The following is a 17168-nucleotide window of genomic DNA, read 5'->3' as shown; positions in this document are numbered from 1 at the left end:
TTGAGAGCCTTCCTTGATAACATGTAGAGTGAAACAAACTGGTTGGAGTCCGGCTTCTGTGACAGCAGGACCCCAAGGAAAAAGGTAAGTTCAGTCCAGCTAGAAATCTAGATGTGTCACTGAGTAACTCAGTAAAAATTAAAGTGTAATGTCAAGCAGAGAGGAAACTAAACAGGACCTTGGGATGTGTGCCGGATGGGTACAGCATAAATTTCAGGAGGAATTTGTAGAAAACATTGGCATGAAGATCACCAGCCTTGCCAACATTAGGACTTGCATACAAAGCTGTAACAAAATCTGCTTCTTCTGTATTCAGTCTCACTTGACATATAGCTCACATTTCAGCTTGTACTGCCAAGGTTTTACATTCGGTTCACAAACCACTGGATTCCTTCCTTAGATATTTTTTAGCAAGCCTGTGTTGTTCAGCTCCCTACTTATCTGAAATCTCGCCAACAAGCTTACTTTATAGTTCCCTTGAGTTTTCAGTACCTGCGTTCCAGTTCTGATAAATCTCTGTTGTTTTGTATGATGCAGCAGGAACGGAGACAAGCAAAAGTAATTGATCCAGGAATAGACAGGGTACACTGTAGAGATGTGCGTATGTCCAGACAGCTCCATTAAAAATATAGTCCACTTCTGTCTTTACTTAGGACATTTATAAAACAGCTCAAACTTTAACGTTTTTAATGAATTAGATGGAGAGAAACTATTTCTGCTTGTGAAAGGTGAATGACTTGAAGCGTTCTGATTTTCCCTCCTTGGATGCTTCTTCTCCTCCAGCGTATTTGCAGATTTACACTTTACCGCATTTTGCCTCAGGTGTCTTTGGGGCCATACTTAAATTTAGAGCAACATCTTTAGGACTCAAGGTCCTAATTCAGGCTTCACTCCTTCAAGGGAAGCTGGATTTAGCTTCCCCAAACTGTAGTTGACACTGTGCCAATTGAAAATATTAAGATCTGATGGTTTCTTATTAGAAAAAAGAATCAGGGTTCTGTAGGTAGGGCATCTAGAGCAGAAAGCACACCTAACTGTTCTTCTGGTCTCCAGTCGTATGTTGACCTCCTCCTGACAGTACTGGCTCTCACACCGTGCCCTTGTATCTACCCTTCACCTTACATCTCTAAATCACACCAATGCTCAGGAATGGAGAAGTCTACAGAGAGTGGTGGATATAGCCCAGTCCATCTCAGGAGAAGCCCTCAGCACCATTCGGTACATCTATAAGGAGTGCTGCCACAAGAAACCAGCATCCATTATCAAAAATTCCCACCACCCAAACCATGCTCCCTTCTTGGTACTACCATCAGACAGAAGCTTCCCCACCACCCCTTCCCCTTCCCCTCCACCCCTCCTCCTTCCCTTCCACCCCTCCACCCCTCCTCCTTCCCCTCCACCCCTCCTCCTTCCTGTCCACCCCTCCTCCTTCTCCTTCCCCTCCAACCCTCCTCCTTCCCCTTCCCCTCCACCCCTTCCCCTAATAGAAATTGATAGCCATGAGCTTAGGTAAGTTTAAAGAAGATTAATCAAGGGCCCCCACCATCCAGGCCATGCTCTCTTCTCACTGCTGCCATTGGGAAGGAGATACAGGATCCTTCGGTCCCACACCATCAGGTTCAGGAACAGTTATTACCCTACAACCATCAGGCTCCTAAACTAGTGTGGATAACTTCACTCACCTGAACTCTGTATTGACTGCACGACCTAGAAGCTCACTTTCAAGGACTGTACATCTCATGTTCTCAGTACTATTTATATATTTTTAAATTTTTACTTGCACAGTTTGTATTCTTTTTGAACATTGGTTGTTTATCAGTCTTTGTGTGTTGTTTTTCATTGACTCTGCTGTATTTGTTTATTTTCCTGTAAATGCCTGCAAGGAAATGAATCTCAACGTAGTATGTGGTGAGATACACTATATGTACTTTGATAATAAATATACTTTGACTTTGAACTTTGACATTGATGTGATAGAAAAGTGTGAAGCCAATAGAAAGAGTGATGAATGGCCATCAAATACAATATGTACCTGATGTTTAGTATGCAGCAATGGATCAGCCTTTGATCAGACTGGCATCAGTGCAATGCTGGTTAGATGTAGTTCAAGAGATGCCAAGCGGGGAGAACTGAAGTCTGTCCAACTTCCTTGTGTGCATCTGTGACAGGACAAAGTTAGGGGGAATCCTTTCTATTTTTATTTAAAATTTTCAGCATTTGCAGACATTGAGAGCAACACATAAAATGCTGGTGATACTCAGCTGGTCAAGAAGCATGTATGGAGGGAAATGGACAGACAACATTGAACATAGAACAGTGAGGCACAACGCAGACCCTTTAACCCATGATGTTGTGCTGACCTTTTAATCTTTTCTAAGAGCAATCCAATCCTTCCTTCCACAAAACTGTCCATTTTTCTTCCATGTTTTCTTTCAACGGTTACATAAGCATGGAGAAAGAACGACAATGAAATTGCATGATTAGACATTTTGACTAAGTCCTGTTGGTAATGGTACAGTGCAGGACATACAAACCAGATTCGCTGAGATGAAAACATGTGCTTTCAAAGGCCTGCGCTTAAAAGCGTGTCTCCTACATGCAGGAGGCCCTACTGATTAACCTTGCAATTGATTGATATAATTCATCAACGATTGAAGTCAACATCTTTCACCCGGACTGGTGACATTGTAGAATTGAGACCCTTCATTTGGACTACCATTTTGCATGAACACATGGGTTTTCCTCTGCATACCCTGGTTTCTTCCCACAGTCCAAGGACGTATTGGTTAATCGGTTAATTGGTCATTGTAAATTGTCCTGTGATTAGGCTAGTGCATTGCTTGGTGGTGCAGCTCAGTGAACCAGAAGGACCTGTTCTGTGCTGTATCTCTAAATAAATTTAAAAAATTACAACGACTGTGCATGCAGAATGTTTTCTTCCAAATGCTTTCTAAACATTGTCGTCGTACCTGCGTCTAACACCTCTTCTGGCAGCTTGTTCCGGATAACCACCAGCATCCATGTGAAAATCATATCCCTCCAATTTATGTTCGAGCTAAATTGCTGGAAAACATTTTGGTAAACAAAATTTTGTAAATGACACAGGTTGGTAGAAATGCATTTGGGAATCTCGGTACTATACATGGAGAGCATGTTATTCGTTCTTGCAATAAATAGTTGCAGAAGTCAGGAACTTGCAGCTCAACACTTAATGGCATTACAGCAAATGTTCATAAATTGAAATTCCATACACCATAGAACACATATATGTATGTGGTAAATTTAGATAAAGAATCACAACGCAATATGGAATCCAGGGAAAGGACTATTAGACTAGTTGGATTCCTGGTGGTTTTCCTCATTAGTCAACGTGAAATCTGTGCTTGATATCTGGTCAATGTGTTGAAAGTGTGACTTTGTTGTCTACATTAGAGAAACCACATGTGCTATACAGACAGTTTGTTCAGTCTGGAAAGATAGAAGCATAGAAAATAGGTGCAGGAGTAGGCCATTCGACCCTTTGAGCCTGCACCGCCATTCAGCACAATCATGGTTGATCACCCAACTCAGAACCCTATACCTGCCTTCTCTCCATACCCACTGATCCTTTTAGCCACTAGGGCCTTATCTAACTCAAGGAGGGAGAAAGGCAGAAGAAAGGAAATTATAGGCCAGTTAGCCTGATTTCAGTGGTTGGGAAGATCTTGGAGTCAATTGTTAAGGATGTTCTTTAGGTGTATTTGGAGGCACATGATAAAATAGGCCGTAGTCAGCATGGTTTCCTCAAGGGAAAATCTTGCCTGACAAATCTGTTGGAATTCTTTGAAGAAATAACAGGCAGCTTAGACAAAGAATAATCAGTGGATGTTGTGTACTTGGATTTTCAGAATGCTTCTGACAATGTGCCACATATGTGGCTGTTTAACAAGTTAAGAGCCCATGGCATTACAGGAAAGATACTAGCATGGATAAAGCAGTGGCTAAATGGCAGGAGGCAAAAAGTGGGAATAAAGGAAACCTTTTCTGTTTGGTCGGCAGTGATAGTGATGTTCCACAGGGATCTCTTCTTTTTACATTCTATGTCAATGATTTGGATGACAGAACTGATGGCTTTGTGGCCAAGTTTGTTGATGATACATAGATAGGTGGAGAAGCAGGTAGATGTGAGGAAGTAGAGAGGCTACTGAAGGACTTAGACAGATTAGGAGACTAGGTAAAGGATGGAATACAGTGTTGGGAAGTGAATGGCCATACACTTTGGTAGGAGAAATAAAAGGAAAGACTATTTTCTAAGTGGAGAGAAAATTCAAAAATATGAGGTGCAGAGGGACTTGAGAGTCCTGGTATAGGACTCCCTAAAGGTTCATTTACAGGTTGAGTCGGTGGTGAGGAAGGCAAATGCAATGTTAGTATTCATTTCAAGAGGACTAGAATATAAAAGCAAGGAATAATATTGAGGCTTTATAAACTGGAATTCAGAAGAATGAGGGGTGACTTCATTGAAACCTATTGAATGTTGGAAGGCCTCAATAGATTGGATATGGAAAAGATTGGGAGGAGTCTAAGACCAGAGGGCACAGTCTCAGAATTGAGGGTCGTCCTTTTAGAATGGAGGCGAGGAAAAATTTCTTTAGTCAGAGAGTGGATACTGTACTCATTGCCACAGGCAGCTGTGGAGGCCAAGTCATAGGGTATATTTAAGGCAGAGATTGATAGATTCTTGATTAGTCAGGGCATGAAGGGATATGGGGAGAAAGCAGGAGATTAGGGGGAAAATGGATCGGCCATGATGAAATGGCGGAGCAGAGTCGATGGGCCAAATAGCCTAATTATGCTCCTGTATCTCATGGTCTTATGGTGTCATGTTTATAAGGAAGAAGTGACAGACATATGACAACAGAAGGGAAGTGACCAAACTGCAGGTGCTTATGAACCTGGAGTTCACGTTACAATCAGACCAAGTGTATTCCAACTCCTAATTCATACGTTTGAATGGTTGTAGTATCTCACCTTTCTGCGTTTCCTTTCAGGTTCCCATCATCGGTAGTATTTGATCATTGCCAGCCTCCTGATCTTTCCCAGCATTCTCCTTCAGTTCAGATTTCCACTCGTTTCTCACAGTTGCTGCATTTGATTTTTTTTGTCCTTTCTCCTCGCCTGTTCTTCCTCTAGTTACTCCTCTTCTGGACTGATTGTCTGTCATTAGCACCATTGCCACACTTTCTCAAGAGACCCCAACCAATGTCAGTTCTTTCCATGGGCCACCACCGTCTTACAGACTCATAGGGAGGGTGCTGATAGGCATCAGAGAGAGAGAGTAGGTTACGGGGAAGAAGTGGGGCAATGCAATAGAAGATGTCAAAGGCAGGATGGGCCAAAAAAAAACTTCCTTGTATGCTGTGAGGAAGAACTATAAAATGAGAAATTCTCTTGGTGGTATAGTTCATTGTCTGGATGCTTATAAGATGAATGATAGCTGCCACCTAACAGCTCACAACTAGATCCAGATCGAGCCACTTGGTGCTTTATTTTCTGAGGAATGGGAAACAGAATTGGATGATGTGCAATTATCAGTGAACACTAGAAGGGTGGCATGGTGATATAGTGATTAGTATCATGCTTTACAGAGCCAGCAACTGGAAGAACGGTGTTCAGTTCCCACCACGGACTGTGAGGAGCTTGTACGTTCTCCCTGTGACTGCATGGATCTGCTCCGTGTTCTCTGGTTCCTCCTACATTCCAGAAGAGGTACAGGTTAGAGTTAATATGTTGTGGGCATCCTATGTAGGTGCCAGAAGCATGGCGACACCCGCTGGTTGTCTCCAGCACATCCCTGGTCATTGACACCAAACGACGCATTTTACTGCATGTTTAAATATTCATGTAACAAATAAAGTGAATCTCTTTTTTAGAATGTCCCCTTTTCCAACCCTGATGGAGCATCTGAAGTGCTCTGTAATGGGAGGTCGTTCCTGCCTGTGGCCATTGAACTTTGCAGCTCCTTCCGTGGAGGGTCAGACACCCTGAGCCAATAGGCTGGTTCTGGACTTACTTCCATTTGGCATAGTTTGCATATTGTTGTTTGATTGTTTGTGGTTTTTGCATTGCTATATTTATGCTCTATTCTTGGATGGTGCAGCTGTAATGAAGCTCAATTTCCCTCGGGATCAATAAAGTATATCTATGTCTATGTCTATTAGCCTTTGTCACTGTCCTAACTAGCTACCACAGTGATGCCCTGGGGCTGGATTAAGACCATAAGACCATAAGACAAAGGAGCAGAAGCCGGCCATTTGGTCCATCGAGACTGCTCCACCATTTTATCATGAGCTGATCCATTCTCCTATTTAGTCCCACTCCCCCGCCTTCTCACCATAACCTTTGATGCCCTGGCTACTCAGATACCTATCAATCTCTGCCTTAAATACACCCAATGACTTGGCCTCCACTGCTGCCTGTGGCAACAAATTCCATAGATTCACCACCCTCTGACTAAAAAAATTTCTTTGCATTTCTGTTCTGAGTGGGCACCCTTCAATCCTTAAGTCATGCCCTCTTGTAAGAGACTCCCCCATCATGGGAAACAACTTTGCCACATCCACTCTGTCCATGCCTTTCAACATTCGAAATGTTTCTATGAGGTCTTCCCTCATTCTTCTAAACTCCAAGGAATACAGTCCAAGAGCGGACAAACGTTCCTCATATGTTAATCCTCTCATTCCTGGAATCATTCTAGTGAATCTTCTCTGTACCTTCTCCAACGTCAGCACACCCTTTCTTAAATAAGGAGACCAAAACTGCCCACAGTACTCCAAGTGAGGTCTCACCAGCGCCTTATAGAGCCTCAACATCACATCCCTGCTCCTATACTCTATTCCTCTAGAAATGAACGCCAACATTGCATTCGCCTTCTTCACTACTGACTCATCCTGGAGGTTAACTTTAAAGGTATCCTGTACAAGGACTCCCAAGTCTCGTTGCATCTCCGAACTTTGAATTCTTTCCCCATTTAAATAATAGTCTGCCCGTTTATTTTTTCTGCCAAAGTGCATAACCATACACTTTCCAACACTGTACTTCATTTGCCACTTCTCTGCCCATTCTCCCAATCTATCCAAGTCTCTCTGCAGACTCTCCGTTTCCTCAGCACTACCGGCCCCTCCACCTATCTTCGTATCGTCAGCAAACTTAGCCACAAAGCCACCTATTCCATAATCCAAATCGTTGATGTACAATGTAAAAAGAAACGGCCCCAACACGGACCCCTGTGAAACACCACTGGTAACCGGCAGCCAACCAGAATAGGATCCCTTTATTCCCACTTTCTGTTTCCTGCCAATCAGCCAACACTCTATCCATGTATGTAACTTTCCCGTAATTCCATAGGCTCTTATCTTGTTAAGTAGCCTCATGTGTGGCACCTTGTCAAAGGCCTTCTGAAAATCTAAATATACAACATCCACTGCATCTCCCTTGTCTAGTAATTTCCTCAAAAAAATGTAATAGCTTTGTCAGGCAGGATTTTCCTTTAAGGAATCCATGCTGAGTTCTGCCTATCTTGTCATATGCCTCCAGGTACTCTGTAACCTCATCCTTGACAATCGACTCCAACAACTTCCCAGCCACCGATGTCAAGCTAACAGGTCTATAATTTCCTTTTTGCTTCCTTGCCCCCTTCTTAAATAGCAGAGTGACATTTGCAATCTTCCAGTCTTCCGGAACCATGCCAGAATCTATTGACTTTTGAAAGATGAACTTGTACTGATTTACATGATATTTTAAAGGTATGATGAGGTGGTTAGCTATTGCTTAATGTGATCCTTCTGTAATTCAGCATTTTCACAAATCCGGCACTCCTCAGGTCCCAATGGTGCCGGATTATAGAAGGCTGACCTGTACTGTATTATTACGCTTAAGATGTTTTAGTGTATTTGGAAGTGTTTCTTAAGTGTTTTATATGCATAGAAAGGTAAAATATATAATATATACTAAGACAAACATTTGACTAAATGACGCTAAATAAGAACCGTATGTACCTGTTCCGACTTACCGACTTAAAGACAGATTTAGGAATGGATCTCATTCGTAACCCGGGGCCTGTCTGTAAACCAATACTAACTCCAATTCCATCTCCATTGCTGAGCTGAAATTCCTTGAGATGTTTATAGTGATTTACAATGGAGATGTACTGATGGATTGTAGACTCATGCGGAGGAGAATGGGAACTGTGTGCAAATTATGATCCCGATTTCTAAAATAATAATCAGATTTGGATTTTGTTTTTTTAAAATTAGTCATAGTTAGCAAGCAATTGATATATACTTTAGTCTCCACAAGCAAAGAGGACCTATTCCCCAATCTGCCATTTACATACTAGTTTTATAATGGAGGGAAAGGTCTCCCTTTACTATTAAACTATTAAGCACTGATCTATTAAACTATTCAGGAAATCAATTTTACCCTAATTAACATATGCAAAGAGCTAACACCCCAGGTTTTAATAGCTGACGCAAAGCCTGTGCAATACACCAGTCCTTCCCAAAGCTGACAGTGTTCAGAATCAGAATTAGAATCAGGTTTAATATCAGTGGTATATGTCATGAAATTTGTTGTTATGCAGCAGGAATACATAATAATAAAAAACTGCAAATTACAGTTTAGATTAGATTATTAGATTAGATTAGATTATGAGGACATGCAGCCCTCTTTTATACATCAAAGTTGCTGGTGAACGCAGCAGGCCAAGCAGCATCTATAGGAAGAGGTGCAGTCGACGTTTCAGGCCGAGACCCTTCGTCAGGACTAACTGAAGGAAGTCCTTCAGTTAGTCCTGACGAAGGGTCTCGGCCTGAAACGTCGACTGCACCTCTTCCTATAGATGCTGCTTGGCCTGCTGCGTTCACCAGCAACTTTGATGTATGTTGCTTGAATTTCCAGCATCTGCAGAATTCCTGTTGTCAGCCCTCTTTTATTGTCATTTAGTAATACATGCATTAAGAAATGATACAATGTTCCTCCAGAATGATATCACAGAAACACAAGACAAACTAAGACTAAAAAAACTGCCAAAATCCACATAATTATAATATATATAGTTACAACAGTGTAAAGCAATATCGTAATTTGATAAAGAACAGACCATGGGCACGGTAAAAAAAAAGTCTCAAAGTCTCTCGAAAGTCCCATCATCTCACGCAGACGGTAGAAGGAAGAAAAACTCTCCCTGCCATGAGCTTCCAGCGCCGCAAACTTGCCGATGCAGCACCCTGGAAGCACCCGACCACAGCCCACTCTTGAGTCCGTCCGAAAACTTCGAGCTTCCGACCAACCCTCTGACACCGAGCACTGAGCACCATCTCTGCTGAGCGCTTCGACCCCGGCCCCGGCAACAGGCAAAAGGCAAAGCCGAGGATTTGGGGCCTTCCCCTCCGGAGATTCTTGATCGCACAGTAGCAGCGGCAGCGAAGTGGGCATTTCAGACTATGATTAATTTATATAATTAAGTATATGTATTCAGAAGTTAAGTTAAATAAGTAGTGCAAAAACATTTTTAAAAAGTAGTGATCTAGTGTCCATGGGTTCAAAATCCATGCAGAAATCTGGTGGCAGAGGAGAAGATGCTGTTCCTGAATTGTTGAGTGGGTACCTTCAGGCTCCTGCACCTCCTCCCTGATGGTAGCAATGAGAAGAGGGCATGTCCTGGGTGATGAGGGTCATTAACGATGGATGCCACCTTTTTTGAGGCATTGCTCCTTGAAGATATCCTGGATGCTGGGGAGGCTGGTGCCCATAATGGAGCTGACTGAGTTCACAACTCTCTGCAGTTTATTTTGATCCTGTTCCGTACCGGACGGTGACGCAGGGTTTGCTTTCTGTCTATTTTATGATGATTATGAAGACACGTAGTCCTCTTTTATTGTCATTTAGTAATGCATGCATTAAGAAATGATACATTATTTCCTCCGGTGTGATATCACAAAACACAGGACTGAAAAAACTGACAAAACCACATGATTATAACATATAATTACAACAGTGCAACAATACCATAACTTGATGGAGAAGTCCATGAACACAGTAAAGTTCAAAGTTTCTTTATGCACGAAACATGAACTCAATGCACAACCTTTTCCACCTTGTTGTTTCTTGTCTGTTGTACGCATCAGATAATAGCCTGAACTTTATGTTAAGTTTTAAAGTTTGCTTCCTGTAAACTACATTCGCGCTGGTCTCAAGCTTTATATAAGTAAACATCCTGAAACTCCAGATTGCTGATAAATCAGTAAATTAGTTTACAGAGGTACAGTGAAAAACTTGTTTGCTATACTGTCGGTACAGGTTAATTCATTACAATAATATATTGGATAGTACAAAATGAAATGAAAACAGAGTGCAGAAAAAAACTGTTACAGAGAAAGTGCAGTATGGGTAAGCTGCAAGGTAGATTGTGAAGTCAAGAATCCATTTTATCGTACTTTATTATAACATAGTGAGCAGAACTAGTGTCTGAAATGACAACACAGATATAACCATTGATATTCTTCTTGACTGTTGCAGACAAATACAGGTTTAACAGGCCAAATGGCTATCTTCGGTGTTGCAACAATTTTATGAAGTAATGATTCACTTTGAGATGTTATAATAAATCATTGCTCACAAAGACATTTCGAAACAGTTCCAGCTTAAACAAAAGTGACAGCTTGGATATTTTAAATCTATTCACTTGTCTTCTGGATTTTCTAATTTTTTTTTTACAAAGCGCTCGAAATTGCAGGATAGTTTTATCCATAATAATTTTGTTTTTTAGTGTCTATGTTCACAGTCACTATGGGTGAAAATCTTATCTGACTGCGCAAAACAGTTGACAACATTGAGACCAGCATGAATGGTGGACCTTACGTTAAGTAGAAATGCTCAGTGCAAGTAGTTAATCCAAATCTTTTTATCATTCAGTTGCCGAACTCTGGGGCACGTCTTATGTTTCATACTTGAGAATATGAATCAACTCAATTTGCCAATAGACGTAGCTGGAAAAGTTTAAAAGTTTAAGTGAGACTCTGCTGCACCGGAGGGTGATTGAAGCCAGCCACCCAAAGGGAGGACCACATGACTACCAAATGACACGTCTTCATCCTGGTGGCACACTATAGTTACCTTCTGAAGACATGGAAAAGATTTCTTAAGCCCCGGTAGTAGAGTGGCATAGCCCATAGAACTACAACTCCAGAGAAGTGGATTCAATCCTGACCTTGGGTGCAGTCTGTGTGTAGTTTGCAGATTTTCCATGTGACAATTTGGGTTTCCTTGGCGTCCGACTTCCGACTTTGCAAGGAATTATGGATTGGTAGTTTTAATGGCTGCTGTAAATCACTCTGAGTGTGTCGGTACCTGGTAGAATTTGGGGGGATTGATGAGAATGTAGTGGGAATAAATAAAAACAGTTACTAATTAATGTTAGTGTAAGTGGGTAGTTGATGATTGCATGGACTATGGGATGAAGGGCCTGTTTCTAAGGCCTCTTTTTTGAGGGTGTGTCCCCTGGTCTAAGATTCTTCCACCATAGGAAACCTCCTCTCCACATCTACTCTATCAAGGCCTTTCACCGTTTTGTTGTGTCTGTGCAACTACATATCAATTAAATAAAACATGCACGGGGCTGGTGGCTTTAACTGGTGTGTTCTCATTGCAGAGAGAGAGAGGGACAGACAGAACGGATTAATACGCATGCAAGACAACAGATCAATACGCATAGGTAAGTTATCACTCCATACATAACATCGAAACATAGAAAACCTACAGCACAATACAGGCCCCTCAGCCCACAATGCTGTGCCGAACATGTACTTACTTTCGAAGTTACCTAGGATTACCCATAGCCCTCTATTCTTCTAAGCTCCATGTACCTATCCAGGAGTCTCTTAAAAAGACCCTATCGTATCTGCCTCCAGCACTGTTGCCGGCAGCCCATTCCACACACTCACCACTCCCTGCGTAAAAAACATACAACTGACATCTCCTCTGTACCTACTTCCAAGCACCTTAAAACTGTGCCCTTTTGTGTTAGCCATTTCAGCCCTGGGAAAAGCCTCTGACTATCCACATGATCAATGCTTCTCATCATCTTATACACCCTTATCAGGTCACCTCTCATTCTCCAACGTTCCAAGGAGAAAAGGCTGAGTTCACTCAACCTATTCTCATAAGACATGCTGCCCAATCCAGGCAACATCTTTGTAAATCTCCTCTGCACCCTTTCTATAGTTTCCACGTCATTTCTGTAGTGAGGTGACCAGATCTGAGCTCCAAGTGGGGTCTGATCAGGGTCCTATATAGCTGCAACATTACTGCTCGGCTCTTAAACTCAATCCCATGGTTGATGAAGGCCAATGCACTGTACACCTTCTTAACTACAGAATCAACCTGCGTAGCAGCTTTGAGTGTCCTATATACTGGGACCCCAAGATCCCTCTGATCCTCCACACTGCCAAGAGTCTTATCATTAATACTATAATCTGCCATCATATTTGACCTACCAAAATGAACCACCTCACTCTTATCTGAGTTGAACTCCATCTGCCACTTCTCAGCTTAGTTTTGCATCCATCAATGTCCCATTGTAATCTTTGACAGCTCTCCACACTATCCACAACACCCCCAACATTTGTGTCATCAGCAAATTTACTAATCCGTCCCTCCACTTCCTCATCCAGATCATTTATAAAAGTCATGAAGAGCAGGGATCCCAGAACAGATCCCTGAGACACACCACTGGTCACTGACCTGCGTTCAGAATATGACCCGACTACAACCACTCATCGCCTTCCATGGGCAAGCCAATTCTGGATCCAAAAAGCAAGGTCCCCTTGGATCCCATGCCTCCTTACTTTCTCAATAAGCCTTGCATGGGGAACCTTATCAAATGCCTTGCTGAAATCCATATACACTACGTCTATGGCTCTTCCTTCATCAATGTGTTTAGTCACATCCTCAAAAATTTCAATCAGGCTCATAAGGCACGACCTGCCATTGACAAAGCCATGCTGACTATTCCTAATCCTATTATTCCTCTCCAAATATTCATAAATCCTGCCTCTCAGGATCTTTTCCATCAATTTACCAACTACTGAAGTAAGACTCACTGGTCTATAATTTTCTGGGCTATCTCTACTTCCTTTCTTGAATAAGGGAACAATATCTTCAACCCTCCAATCCTCCAGAATGTCTCCTGTCCCCATTGATGTTGCAAAGATCATTGCCAGAGGCTCAGCAATCTCCTCCCTCACCTCCCACTGTAGCCTGGGGTACACCTCATCCAGTCCCAGAGGCTTATCCAACTTGATGCTTTTCAAAAGCTTTTCCAAAAGATCAGAAACACCCTGAACCCTGGCACCTGGGAGGCAAATAACCATCCGTGTTTCTTTCCTGCGTCCACAGAATTGCCTGTCTGACCCCCTAACTATAGAGTCCCCTATTACTGCTGCCTTATTCCTTTCCCTACCCTTCTGAGCCACAGGGCCAGACTCTGTGCCGGAGGCGCGGCCACTGTTGCTTCCCCCAGGTAGGCTGCCCCCCGCCAACAGTACTCTAACTGGAGTACTTATTGTTAAGGGGGACAGCCACAGGGGTACTCTATAATATTTGACCCTTGCCTTTCCCTCTCCTGATTGTTACCCACTTATGTGTCTCTCGAGGCCCCGGTGTGACCACCTGCCTATAGCTCCTCTCTATCACCTCCTCATTTTCCCTGACCAGAGGAAGGTCATCGAGCTGCAGCTCCACTTCCCTAATGCGATCCCTAAGGAGCTGCAGCTCGACACACCTGGTGCAGATGTGCTAAGAGCAGTCAATGGTCTAAAAGAAATAGACCCATACACTTCAAGTTTCATTGAGGTCACCCCTCATTCTTCTGAATTCTAGTGAGTACAGGCCCAGGAGCCATCAAAAGCTCTTCATACGACAAGCCATTCAATCCTGGAATCATTTTCGTGAACCTCCTTTGAACCCTCTCCAGTTTCAGTACATCCTGTGTTGTACATCCTCAAGTCTGGGTTAAGGTAATTTGTCATGTCACTTTGGGTGATGGCAGCAATAAATGAATGTACTCACCTGCTCACCTGCACGGTGGCATAGGGAGTGCATACTTTTTGTTGACCGCTCGTCTTTCTTCGAATTTGATCCAGATGTGCTTGTCTTACTCATTTTTGTTTGACATGAATTATGGAAGAGTCAAATGATTTTAATGTTCGTTTGTAATAAAGAATTTTTCGATTTGGAATATGGTTAGTTGGAAGAACATAGAACATAGAACATAGAAATTTACAGCATATTACAGGCACTTTGGCCCACAATATTGTTCCAGCCATGTAATCTACTCTAGAGACTGCCTAGAATTTCCCTAGAGCATAGCCCTCTATTTTTCTAAGCTCCTTGTACCTATCTAAGAGGCTCTTATAAGACCCTATTGCATCCGTCTCCACTGCTGTCAGCAATGCATTCCACACACCCACCACCCTGTGTGAAAAACTTACCCCTGACAACTCCTCGGCACCTATTTCCAAGCTAAAGCTATAACCCCCTCTCTCTATAGTTCCCACATCCTTCCTGTAGCGAGGTGACCAGAACTGAACACAGTACTCCAAGTGGGGTCTGACCAAGGTCTTAGCTGTAACATTAACTCACGGCTCTTGAACTCAGTCCCACGGTTGGTGAATGCCCACACACCATATGCCTTCTTAATGACACTGTCAACCTGCGCAGCAGCTTCGAGTGTCCTATGGACACGGACCTCCAGATCCTCCACACTCCCAAGAACTGGAAGCATGTCATACAGCGAGATACTCCCTCACTGGGCCTCTCGGCGACTTTTAGTTTGTTTTCAGGTGGTCGTTACAGAATTAAAAGATGTCAAAACTTGCGCTATGTATGAAATGCAAAGTCTTTTTTTTAAATCAAACTCTCTCATGGCTCAGCACATTTGAGGATTTCTAAATCATTTTGTTATTTTCTTCCCCAAAGAAAATTTCTACCCCATTTTGTTAGCTGGTTTCCAGTCTTGTTGTTATTAGGTACAGGCTGTTGGATCTGGACATGATATTGTCCAAAAGGGAGTTGGATCTGGACATGATATTGTCCATAACAGGAGTTGAACATAGAACATTACAGCACAGTATAGGACCTTCAGACCATGATGCTGTACTGAAGCACCTTCAATAACTCCAAAAGACTGAGGTTTGGTAAAATACTGAAAGCCTTTTATTTGCTGTACAATATGACCTCCACGGTGAGTGTCTGCCCCCGGACTGAGGGGGAGGGCCAAGGCGAACACCTTTATACAGGACTCTGTGGGAGGAGCCACAGGGGCAGTCAGCAGAGGGGCGTGTCCAGACAGTTAACCCAGTCACAACATATATATATATGGTTTACCACATGTACCGACCTTTTAACTCACTCTAAGATCAATCTAAACCTTCCCTCCCACATAGATTTGTAGTTTATTTTATCATTTGTGTACCTATTTAAGAGTCTCTTAAATGTCATCAATGTACCTGATTTTACTACCACCCCTGTCAGGGCACTCCATCCACCAGACTGTAAAATATATATCCCCGACGTCTCCTTTATACTTTCCTCCAATCACCTTAAAACTATACTGCCTTGAATTTGCCATGAATGAGGTGCAAAAATTATGGTGACAGTCATTTCATTAGATGTTCATCATAGTATAAGTTATATACTGTACAGTCAGCCTGTACCAGCAAGTCAAGTAAAGAGAAAAGAGAAGAACAAAGAACTTGCCTTGTGGTTGTTCTTTATATTGAAAACTGGTTCAAGTGGGAAGATAAGGAAAATTTCCAGTGGGCCAATGAGGATAGCTTTGTTTTATGCTGCCATGTTGTCTCCAGCTTGCAGACAAAGATAACACAGAAATACTGAACCAGCCATACTGCAAATTACAGAACATTTACAGACAAACTGGTGATTATACTAACATATGAGCTAATATAAAGAAAGTTAAACTACAAGAAAAATAACAAGTTAGACCCTAATCCAACAAGGCCTTCCCTGGGTAATGAACAGGTTCCTCTTTATATAACTCGATCTGTCCAGAAGTCAGAAAATACACAAAAATCACTCAACATGACAACGAGACTTCCTCAGTATTATAATGAATGGCATCACAAGCACCCAAGGCTGATACGAAGGAACAATTACTAAAATTGGAGAGCAAGAGAGAACAAGTTCTGTCATTTGTAGGAATGAATATACAATATGTGCATACGCTGGACTTTTGAATGTAATAATATTACGGGAAGATCACTTATTTGTAGGTGTGTCAATAATTTGGGTGTTTGTAACTTGGGGACGGCCTGTATTATTCAGCTGCCCAGGCACGCACTGGAAGTAAATGGTGTCCAGTGATAAAACTACTGGGTGGCAAATGAAGTGCAAAAACCTTTTGATGTTGGCAATCTGAAGTTAAAATCTGAAAATACACAGCAGGTCAGGCAGTATCCGTGGAGGGAGAATCAGAGTTAACATTTCAGGTTTATATTCTTTCATCAGAATTGGAGAAGTTCGAATTAAAGCAAATTTTCATCTAAGGAGAAAGGGGGCGGGGGAGAGTGACAGCAAAGGAAGTTCTGTGATAGGACAGAGAAGTGATAGAAGTGGGTTACAGAGCAGAACGAATGAAGGCAGTAACAGGATTAGTGAATAACAAAAGATTAATCTGGTGGCTTTACCTCATCCAGCTTCTGGAGGATTTAGATATGAGAGTATATGTGGAGATTACTTCTGCCTACAGTTGCCTTCAAGTGTGCCAATTCTGTTTCACCACTGCCAAGATTCTCAGTCATTACCCATTCATTATGTTTTCCTTTTCTGTTTAATGTAAAGATCCAACTAACTGTATGAGTGTTCCACTGCAATCCTCAATACTCCCTAGGGTCCTACCATTCACAATGATATCTCAATGATATTACCAGAACTGTCGGTCTCTAACTCTCTCTCACTGCCCTGTGTTTATCTGTTTACATATTTTTAAGCTGTTTGAAAATCTCACTATTAAAGTCATCGTTTATAGTCTGTCCTTAATTGTTTCTTGAACTGATTTCCTTACTGGATTGTTTCACAGGGTGATTACGAGTCAAATGTCAAATGTGACATTT

The sequence above is a fragment of the Mobula hypostoma genome, chromosome 3, assembly GCF_963921235.1.
Source record: "Mobula hypostoma chromosome 3, sMobHyp1.1, whole genome shotgun sequence".
Classification (NCBI taxonomy): domain Eukaryota; kingdom Metazoa; phylum Chordata; class Chondrichthyes; order Myliobatiformes; family Myliobatidae; genus Mobula; species Mobula hypostoma.
This window is presented reverse-complemented; position numbering follows the sequence as displayed.